Genomic DNA, 8,254 nt, shown 5'->3' on the forward strand with positions numbered 1-8,254 from the left:
TATATATATATATGTAAAATGCATGAAGGTGGCAAATAATAGTTGCAGTAATAATAATAATAATCTTTAATCTCATGGAAGGAAACAACAGTCATGAAAGTCAGTACATTTAATTCACAAGAGAAGGACATCTTTTTTTTTCCTTTTTTTCTTTCCTGAATGAGGAAAAAGCATTTGAGTAAACAAAACAAACAAAAAACAAGCTCCAAAGGAAGCGGAGTAGTAAGACATCTATAACAAATGCAGGTAATGATTAGCATGGTAATGCAAGTGCTGGTTTTCTCACTCAAATGGGGTTACAGTTCACTGCCTTTAGGGAGGGAGGAGAAAATAGGCCATATGGCTGGGATTAGAGTGAGGTGAGCAAGGCCCTCACATTGGGTGAAAAATGTAAGGGGGTATAAAAAAATCAGTACGTGCACTAACCGGTTTGGCTCAGTGGATAGAGCGTTGGCCTGCTGACTGAAGGGTCCCAGGTTCGATTCTGGTCAAGGGTATGTACCTTGGTTGTGGGCACATCCCCAGTAAGGGGCGTGCAGGAGGCAGCTGATCGATGTTTCTCTCTCATCGATGTTTCTAACTCTCTATCCCTCTCCCTTCCTTTCTGTAAAAAATCAATAAAATATATTTTAAAAAAATCAGTAAGCAAGATAAGTAATATATTAATGCAATTCTTTTAAAATAAAAAGAAATGCAAAAAAAAAAGCCCAGGATGGAACATGTAGAAAAATTTTAAATAAAGACAGGACTATATGAGTGCATGAATGTCTCTGAAAGGACCATAAGTCATGACTTTATCCTAGATGAGTCCAGGAGAGATTTTTAAAAAATCAGTAAGCAAGATAAGTAGTATTTTAATGCAATTCTTTTAAAATAAAAAAAAATGCAAAAAAAAAAAAAGCCCAGGATGGAACATGTAGAAAAATTTTAAATAAAGGCAGGACTATATGAGTGCATGAATGTCACTGAAAGGACCATAAGTCATGACTTTATCCTAGATGAGTCCAGGAGAGGGATGGTCATAATGAAATTTGTAGTTTGGCCTAGACTGGGCTTGGCAACAGTACACTTTTCATTTCCTTACAGCCCCTTCTCATTCCCATCATAGTCCAGGATACGAACTGGTTTTGGAGAAGCCATGCATCGTGTAAAGGGCTAGTGTGTTGATTTCACAGGAAGCCTCCACAAGATCCTAGCTACATCATCAGGAGGGTACACATCTGCAGAAAGGTGAGAAAGACCAGATGAAACAAAGGTTCTGAGCCTGGGATAAGGAGGCCTTCGATAGGGTGGACCAAGCAACTGGCCTTGCTGCAAGGACACCAGCCTCAGCAGCAGAAGTCCAAGCAAGTCAAACCTGAGCAAACGCCATCAGGATACAGAGAATGGCTTGCAAGCAACACGTACACACGTGTAAATTTCCCCTAACCCCAGAAGTGAAAACCCCTTTGCAAAGAGAGAGAGAGAGAGAGAGAGAGAGAGAGAGAGAGAGAGAGAAGAAAAGGAGAGCTATGCATTTGACTCAGTTGTTTCTGAAGGGTGGTGCTACTAGTATATGTCACCACACATATCCCTCTTTGGCTTAAGGATTGTTTTGAGCTGATTATTTTGAGAAACAGCAGACACAGGAGAAATTTTAAAAACAAAGTAGAAGTTACCCTTTTATAAGGAAACTAGAGGCCAGTTGCATGAAATTCATGCACGGGTAGGGTCCCTAGACCTGGCTGGCAATCAGGGTTGATCTATGGGGTGACCGGCAGGGTGATCAGGGGGCCCCCACTGGCACCTGCCTTGGCTGGCCTGGGGCCTGTGGGCTGGAGGCAGCTCCTGCGTTGAACATCTGCCCCTAATGATTTGCATATTAGGCTTTTATTATATAGGACTTCACACTTATAAAGGAAATCTCCATTGGTAAGGCTGCCTCCCTTTCCTTACCAGGAAGAGGGGGTGGCTACATCAAGAAAAACTCCTAGCAATGGAGAAGGCATGGGCTTAAACCTGCATGAGAAAGCTTATTTTCATACTTTGCCTGGTCACCTTCCCATGACTGGACTCCCTCATTTGTCTGTAGTTGAAGATGGTATTTAAGCCTGAATTTTAAGCCACTTCTGAGACTTACTAATTTGTTCCTTGTTAATAAATTTCTGTTTGTTTTCCTCATACTATTTTTTTTTATTACAGTATTTCCAGCTGTAATATTTCCTCCACTACATTACCCAAAAGAGACTGAATTTTAAATTGCAAGTGGCTGTGAATAGGAATGGGGTTTGACAAGCTACATTTAGTTTAGTTTTAGAAAATCTAAAGATAATTTTTCTATTTGCATTTAGTTACTCAGACGTGTGGTCCTTGTAGCATCGGCACATGCTTCACCTGGATGCTTATGAGGAATGCAGAACCTTGGCTGCCACGTGAAACCTGAAAAGAAGAATCTGCATCTTAGTCAGTTTCCTTCTGTAAGAAAAATAAAACCTTCTAATAAAAGAACGCTCCATGCTAATATAAAACAAGAAAGAGAGAGAGAGAGAGAACATCATTTTAATATCGGTTCAGCATTATTAGAGTTTCACTCAAGTAAAGTAGGGTGTATGTACATAAGAGGAAAAATAACTTTTTCTTTACCTTTCTAGGTTCTTGGCTGATACCCCCTTGAAATAAAAAGACAGATTAACAAGAGTAAAACAAACAGATGTTTAATAACATGTATACCTCACATACACATGAAAGATACCCAGATAAAATGAGTAAACTCCCAGAAATGGTTCAAGCCACCACTTTAAATACCATCTACAGCTAAAGATGAAAGAAAGATGTTGGGGAGTGAGGAAGCCAGTTAAGGGAATTAAACACACACACACACCCAGGAAATGAGACTAAGGTCTGTTATGCATATGTATGCATATTTCATACCTTCTCCAATTAAAAATGTTTCTTCTGCCTTAGCCGGTTTGGCTCAGTGGGTAGAGTGTCAGCCCACAGACTGAAGGATCCCAGATTTGATTCCAGTCAAGGGCCTCTCTCGCATCGATGTTTCTCTCTCTCTGTCTCGCCCCCCTCCTTTCTACTCTCTCTAAAAATCAATGGAAAAATATCCTCAGGTGAGGCTTAACAAACAAATAAAAAATCCCATTTCTTCTGATTTAGCCATCCTTCTCTTCCTGCTACGAGAGGAAGACACCCTTAAAGTGGACATTTCCCTTATAAAAGTATTTTTTTCTTTAGCTTCTATCCTGTTTTCAGAGATTCTCTTATGTCTGCTTTTTTAAAAAAGTAATCAGCTGAAAATAATTCTTATGCCAAAGAACCATATTCTGGCATATTCTGCTACCGTTCATATAAAAGTGACTATAGCCCTGGCCAGTATGGCTCAGTTAGTTGAGCTCCCTCTTATGCACAGAAAGGTTGCTGGTTTAATTCCCGGTCAGGGCACATGCCCAGGTTTCTGACTTGATCCCTAGCAGGAGGCAGCCAATCTATGTTTCACTCTCACATCGATGTTCCTCTCTTTTTCCCCTCCCTTCCCATTTCCCTAAAAATCAGCACCCCCTGCCCCCCCCAAAAAAGTGTCTAGAGAATCTAGACGGAATTTTACACACATTTGTATAAAAAGCAGAAGAGAGAACAATTAAAACGTTTTTACTGCATTGAGAAATAAGAGGACAAACTTATTAATGATGTCACCTTGCCTGTGGGAGACCCTGGAGGTAAATGTTCATAGTTCTAAGGTTCAAAAAGCTAACCCTTTTTTATCACACCTCTTGTGTTTCAAGGAAACACCCTAAGGCAGCAATTCCCTTCTCAAAAAGAGTTTCATCATCCTCCCCTTATACTACACAGGTAGTGTTCATATTCCCCTTTGAGAGATATTATGTTATATCAGCAAACTAAGTCAGCATCCAAGTGTATGTATGACTATAAATATGAGTTTGTGGTTCTATCATTCTTCTCACACAACTTCTGGGAGGTTTCTAATTACATCAATGAGACAGTGATCTAGGTCCCAGTCAACTAAATTTTTTTGGCCCAGATAATAAATATTACATACCACAAAGTCTATTTTGCAGCTACCCAACTGTGCTATTTCGATACAAAAATAGCCACAAGAATGAACATAATTATCCTATATAATAAAAGGCTAATATGCAAATCGACCAAATGGCAGAATGACCGGTTGCTATGATGTGCACTGACCACCAGGGGGTAGACGTTCAACACAGGAGCTGCCTCCTGGTGGTCACTGCTCAGCCAGAAGCCCGGATCATGGCTGGCGAGTACAGCGGCGGTGGCGGGAGCCTCTCGCACCTCCACGAAAGCGCTAAGGGTGTCCAACTGACAGCTTAGGCCTGCTCCCCACAGGGCTCCCAGACATCCCCCGAGGGCTCCCGGACTGCGAGAGGGCACAGGCCTGGCTGATGGACCCCTCCTCCCCCCAAGTGCACAAATTTTGTCCACTAGTCTTCTCATAAAACTTCATTTACAAAAATAGGCAGCATGCCAGATTTGGCCCCCAGGCCAGAGTTTCCCAAATCTTGTTCTAGAATGTTCTACAGAATGGCTCTTTTAACTATAGGGCAGTGGTAGCTAAGGAATAAGGTTTGTAGCTCCTCTAAGATCATTTCTTCATAATTCATATATTCTCTCTCAGTCTTTTGGCACATGGCCTCTGCTCCTATGGGGTCATTCATCTCTGTGTTGTGCAATCTTAGCACACAAGGGCATGGTTTGCTCTTCTCAACCCTAGATCAAGTGCCCTTTTGCTTATGCTGATAATGAAATTCCTTGCTGTCAGATTTTTTCATGTTACTGATGGATTTGTGGCATCTTTAAAATCAATATAGATATATTTCAGGTGTTAAAGTGTGCCAATTGTAGAACACTTGAAAAAAATATGAGCTTAATAGCGTTAAATAATAAAGTAATAGTAGTGGTACTATCTTTTGAATATAAATAATTTTTTATCTCTCCTTTGTTCCTTTGTCCTTTGATTGTTAAACAATTGGGCCAGCTAGATAGGAAAAATATTTCTGGAGCTTTGAAATATTAAATAAGATGTTCAAGGTCACATAGCAAATGAAAGTTGGATCTTGGCTCAAGCCTACATTTCTACTTTTCTACTTCCTGTTCTCATGCACTTTTCACCACAATATAATGTCTTCAATTAGCAATAAGACTATATGTTAATATGGTTGACAAATCTGTAATTAGAACCCACAATATCCTTTTAGAAATGCCCTCAGATTTATTAATGACCTAGACCAGGGGTGGGGAACATCTGGCCCCAGGGCCGTACAAGGCCCAGGAAATCATTTGGTCTGGCCCTGCCAAGGCAACTGCAGGAGGGACTTGAAATTCAATAAATCTAGGAGCTTTTTTCATAGCAACATAAATTTATATTAAGTGAATTATATTAAACAGATTATGTTATAAACATCCAAATGGCTGTTGGCAGAAGAAAGGTTCCCCACCCCTGACCTAGACAGAACTGTTAACATGTGTTTCTATTCTTTTATCACACCCTATCTCATTGTGCATTTCCCCTTTGCAGAAACTTTTAAAATTTGTTTTCAAGAAACTACTATGCATATTTTATTTTTATAAACAAATACAATTGACCAATTTGTTTTCATTATCAATTGGCCAATAAGTTTTCCTTTTTGAATAAGTTATGTTCTTTGAGAAACTCACAAATGAATTAATTTACCCAGTGAAGTCCAGAACAAGTACTAGTCTTGAATATCTCTTACAGGTGTATTTGACCTCTCCCATTTACACCCATCTATTGGAGATCATCTGACCTAATTACCTTGATCTTTTCTAAGCAAATAATAGTTGCACCTGAAAGTATATATTACTGAGTTTTAAATTCCCTTTGGAGGGCCTCAATTTTTAATCTTTGTTCTCTTTCTTACTTCAATTCTGCCTTATATATCTTTGGAAGATATTTAATAAAGTTATGAGAAAGAATTTTTTAAAATTCTTGGCATGATAGTCTTCCTTCAGAAATTAGGAAAGCTTTCAGGCAAATAGGTAAATATAGATAAGGTATGCAAAAAATGACTGGGGTTTCTTTTGGTTTTGCTTCCTACTCACCAAAATATCCTTAGTTATTTTAGGAAAAGAATAAGTAAGTACTAAAAAATGACATTATGATTCTTTTTTTAACTTCTCTGTTTTTATGTTTTATAATTTTTTCTTTATTGATTAAGGTATTACATATGTGTCTTTATACCCCCCATTGTGCCCCCACCTCCCCACTCATGCCCTCATACCCGTGGTGTCTGTGTCCATTGGTTAGCCTTATATGCATGCATTCAAGTCCTTTGGTTGATCTCTGATTCTTTTTTTTTTCTTGTTACCAATAGTGATTCTTTTGATACTTGCTTACAAAAGTCTTCCAATGTTTTTGCTATAATGAATGGAAATTTAGTCCCTCAAAAACCTTTTAACTTTCTGCTTAATAGTGGGATTTAAAGGGAACGTGAAACTGAAGACAAAGTGGAAACAGTAAACTAGAATTACAGGTACACAGCATATACATTATAATGACTATAGGTTGTGTCACTGAAATGATTCAAGTTCTCTGACTTTATTGACTGATCATTTTTGTTATGTATTTTTGCTTTGTTTAAGAAAATATTTGAGGTGTCTAACAACTATAACATGAATAATAAAATGTTGGCAAAAGTAAGTAAGAAGTAAGAATAAAAAATATGGTAAAATATAAGCGAAGTACATAGTCATTACCAGGTACAGTCAATGAGATGAGAATGTGGAAGGAACAGGAATGGCAAAGAACCAACCAAATCCATGTCCACAGAGTTTTAATCATTAAACCTTCAGTTAGACTCCATATTTACTAACAACTAAAGCAAAAAGTAGTGTAATTATGGTTATCATGGAGAACTGCATTATTCTCAGGTCATCAAAGCTGCATTATGATACTAAGATTTAAAAGCAAAAGCAAGGTACCTTAATGTTATAGAGTGACTTGTGATTCCCCAAAATACATATGTTGAAGCCCTAACCCACATGCCTGAATGTGGAGTCTTTAAATAATTAAGATTCAATGAGGTCATAATGGTAGGATCCTAATACAATAGAACTGGTACCCTTTTGAGAAGAAGAAGAGATACAAGAAGTATGTGTGGCCCAGCTGGTGTGGCTCAGTAGTTGAACCAGGAGGTTGCAGTTCGATTCCCAGTCAGGGCACATGCCCAGGTTGCAGGCTCGATCCCCGGTGTGGGGCATATAGGAGGCAGTCAATCAATGATTCTCTCTCATCATTGATGTTTCTATTTCTCTCTCCCTCTTCCTTTCTCTCTGAAGTCAACAAAATATATTTTTAAAAATAAAAAATAGAAGTATGTGTGCACAGAAAAAAAGGTCATATGAGAACATGGTGAGAAAGTAGCCATGTGTGAGTCAGGAAGACAGTCCTAATCAGGAACCAAATTTGCAGGCATCTTGGTCTTGACCTTCTAGCCTCAGAACTCTGAGAAAAATTCCTGTTGTTTAAGCCACCTACTCTATAGTATTCTGTTATGGCAGTTCAAGCTGACTAACACACTGAGAAACAGCAATATGAGCAATGTGGTAAATGAGTTCTGTTAGCATTGCTTCTTTGGTGGAGATTTCCTGGAAGTTTTAGGATATATTTCCTTTAATTTTTCCTAGACACTCTGATTTTACTTATGTCTCTCACCTTTGCTTTCCCTCCATCCCCCACCACAACAATAACTTACTCCTGGATCACTTTGCTCTAGTGCCTAGGAGATCTGTCTGCCACCAGAAATACGATTCCCAGCATTCCTGGTGCTCCCTGCACTCTGGGCTTCCGCTTCTGGTCTTGGGGCTGTCACCAGAACTACTATTCTCAGAATTCCTGGTGCTCCCCGCGCTCTTGGTTTTCCCTTCCTGCTCTGTCTCTGTCCCACGGCCTCCCACTCTGCCAAGTCCTCTAAGCTGCCAGCTCTCCCTCTCTGCTCCCTGTCTGGCGGTTTGGGGAGCCAATTCCCCCAAGCCACTTCACACTCTGCCGGCTCTCCCTCTCTGCTCTCTGCCCAGCACCTGTGTATACAAATTAACCCGCCATCTTTGTTGAGTTAATTTGCATACTCACTCCTGATTGGCTGGTGGGCATTGTGGAGGTATGGTCAATTTACATATTTCTCTTTTATTACATAGGATAATTGCAATTAGCTATTCTATGCTAGCATTTAGGGTAAGTCCTTCATGCCTATTAACTCATTTAAAG

General features: G+C 39.4%; 1 pseudogene; it reads right to left on the bottom strand.

Moving 5' to 3' along the window:
- Positions 1-1,140, bottom strand: part of LOC102261320 — a 10,535-nt pseudogene extending 9,395 nt beyond the window's left edge.
- Positions 1,141-8,254: the final 7,114 nt, after the last annotated feature.

This window comes from Myotis brandtii, unplaced genomic scaffold, assembly GCF_000412655.1.
Source record: "Myotis brandtii unplaced genomic scaffold, ASM41265v1 scaffold493, whole genome shotgun sequence".
In the NCBI taxonomy this organism is placed as follows: Eukaryota; Metazoa; Chordata; class Mammalia; order Chiroptera; family Vespertilionidae; genus Myotis; species Myotis brandtii.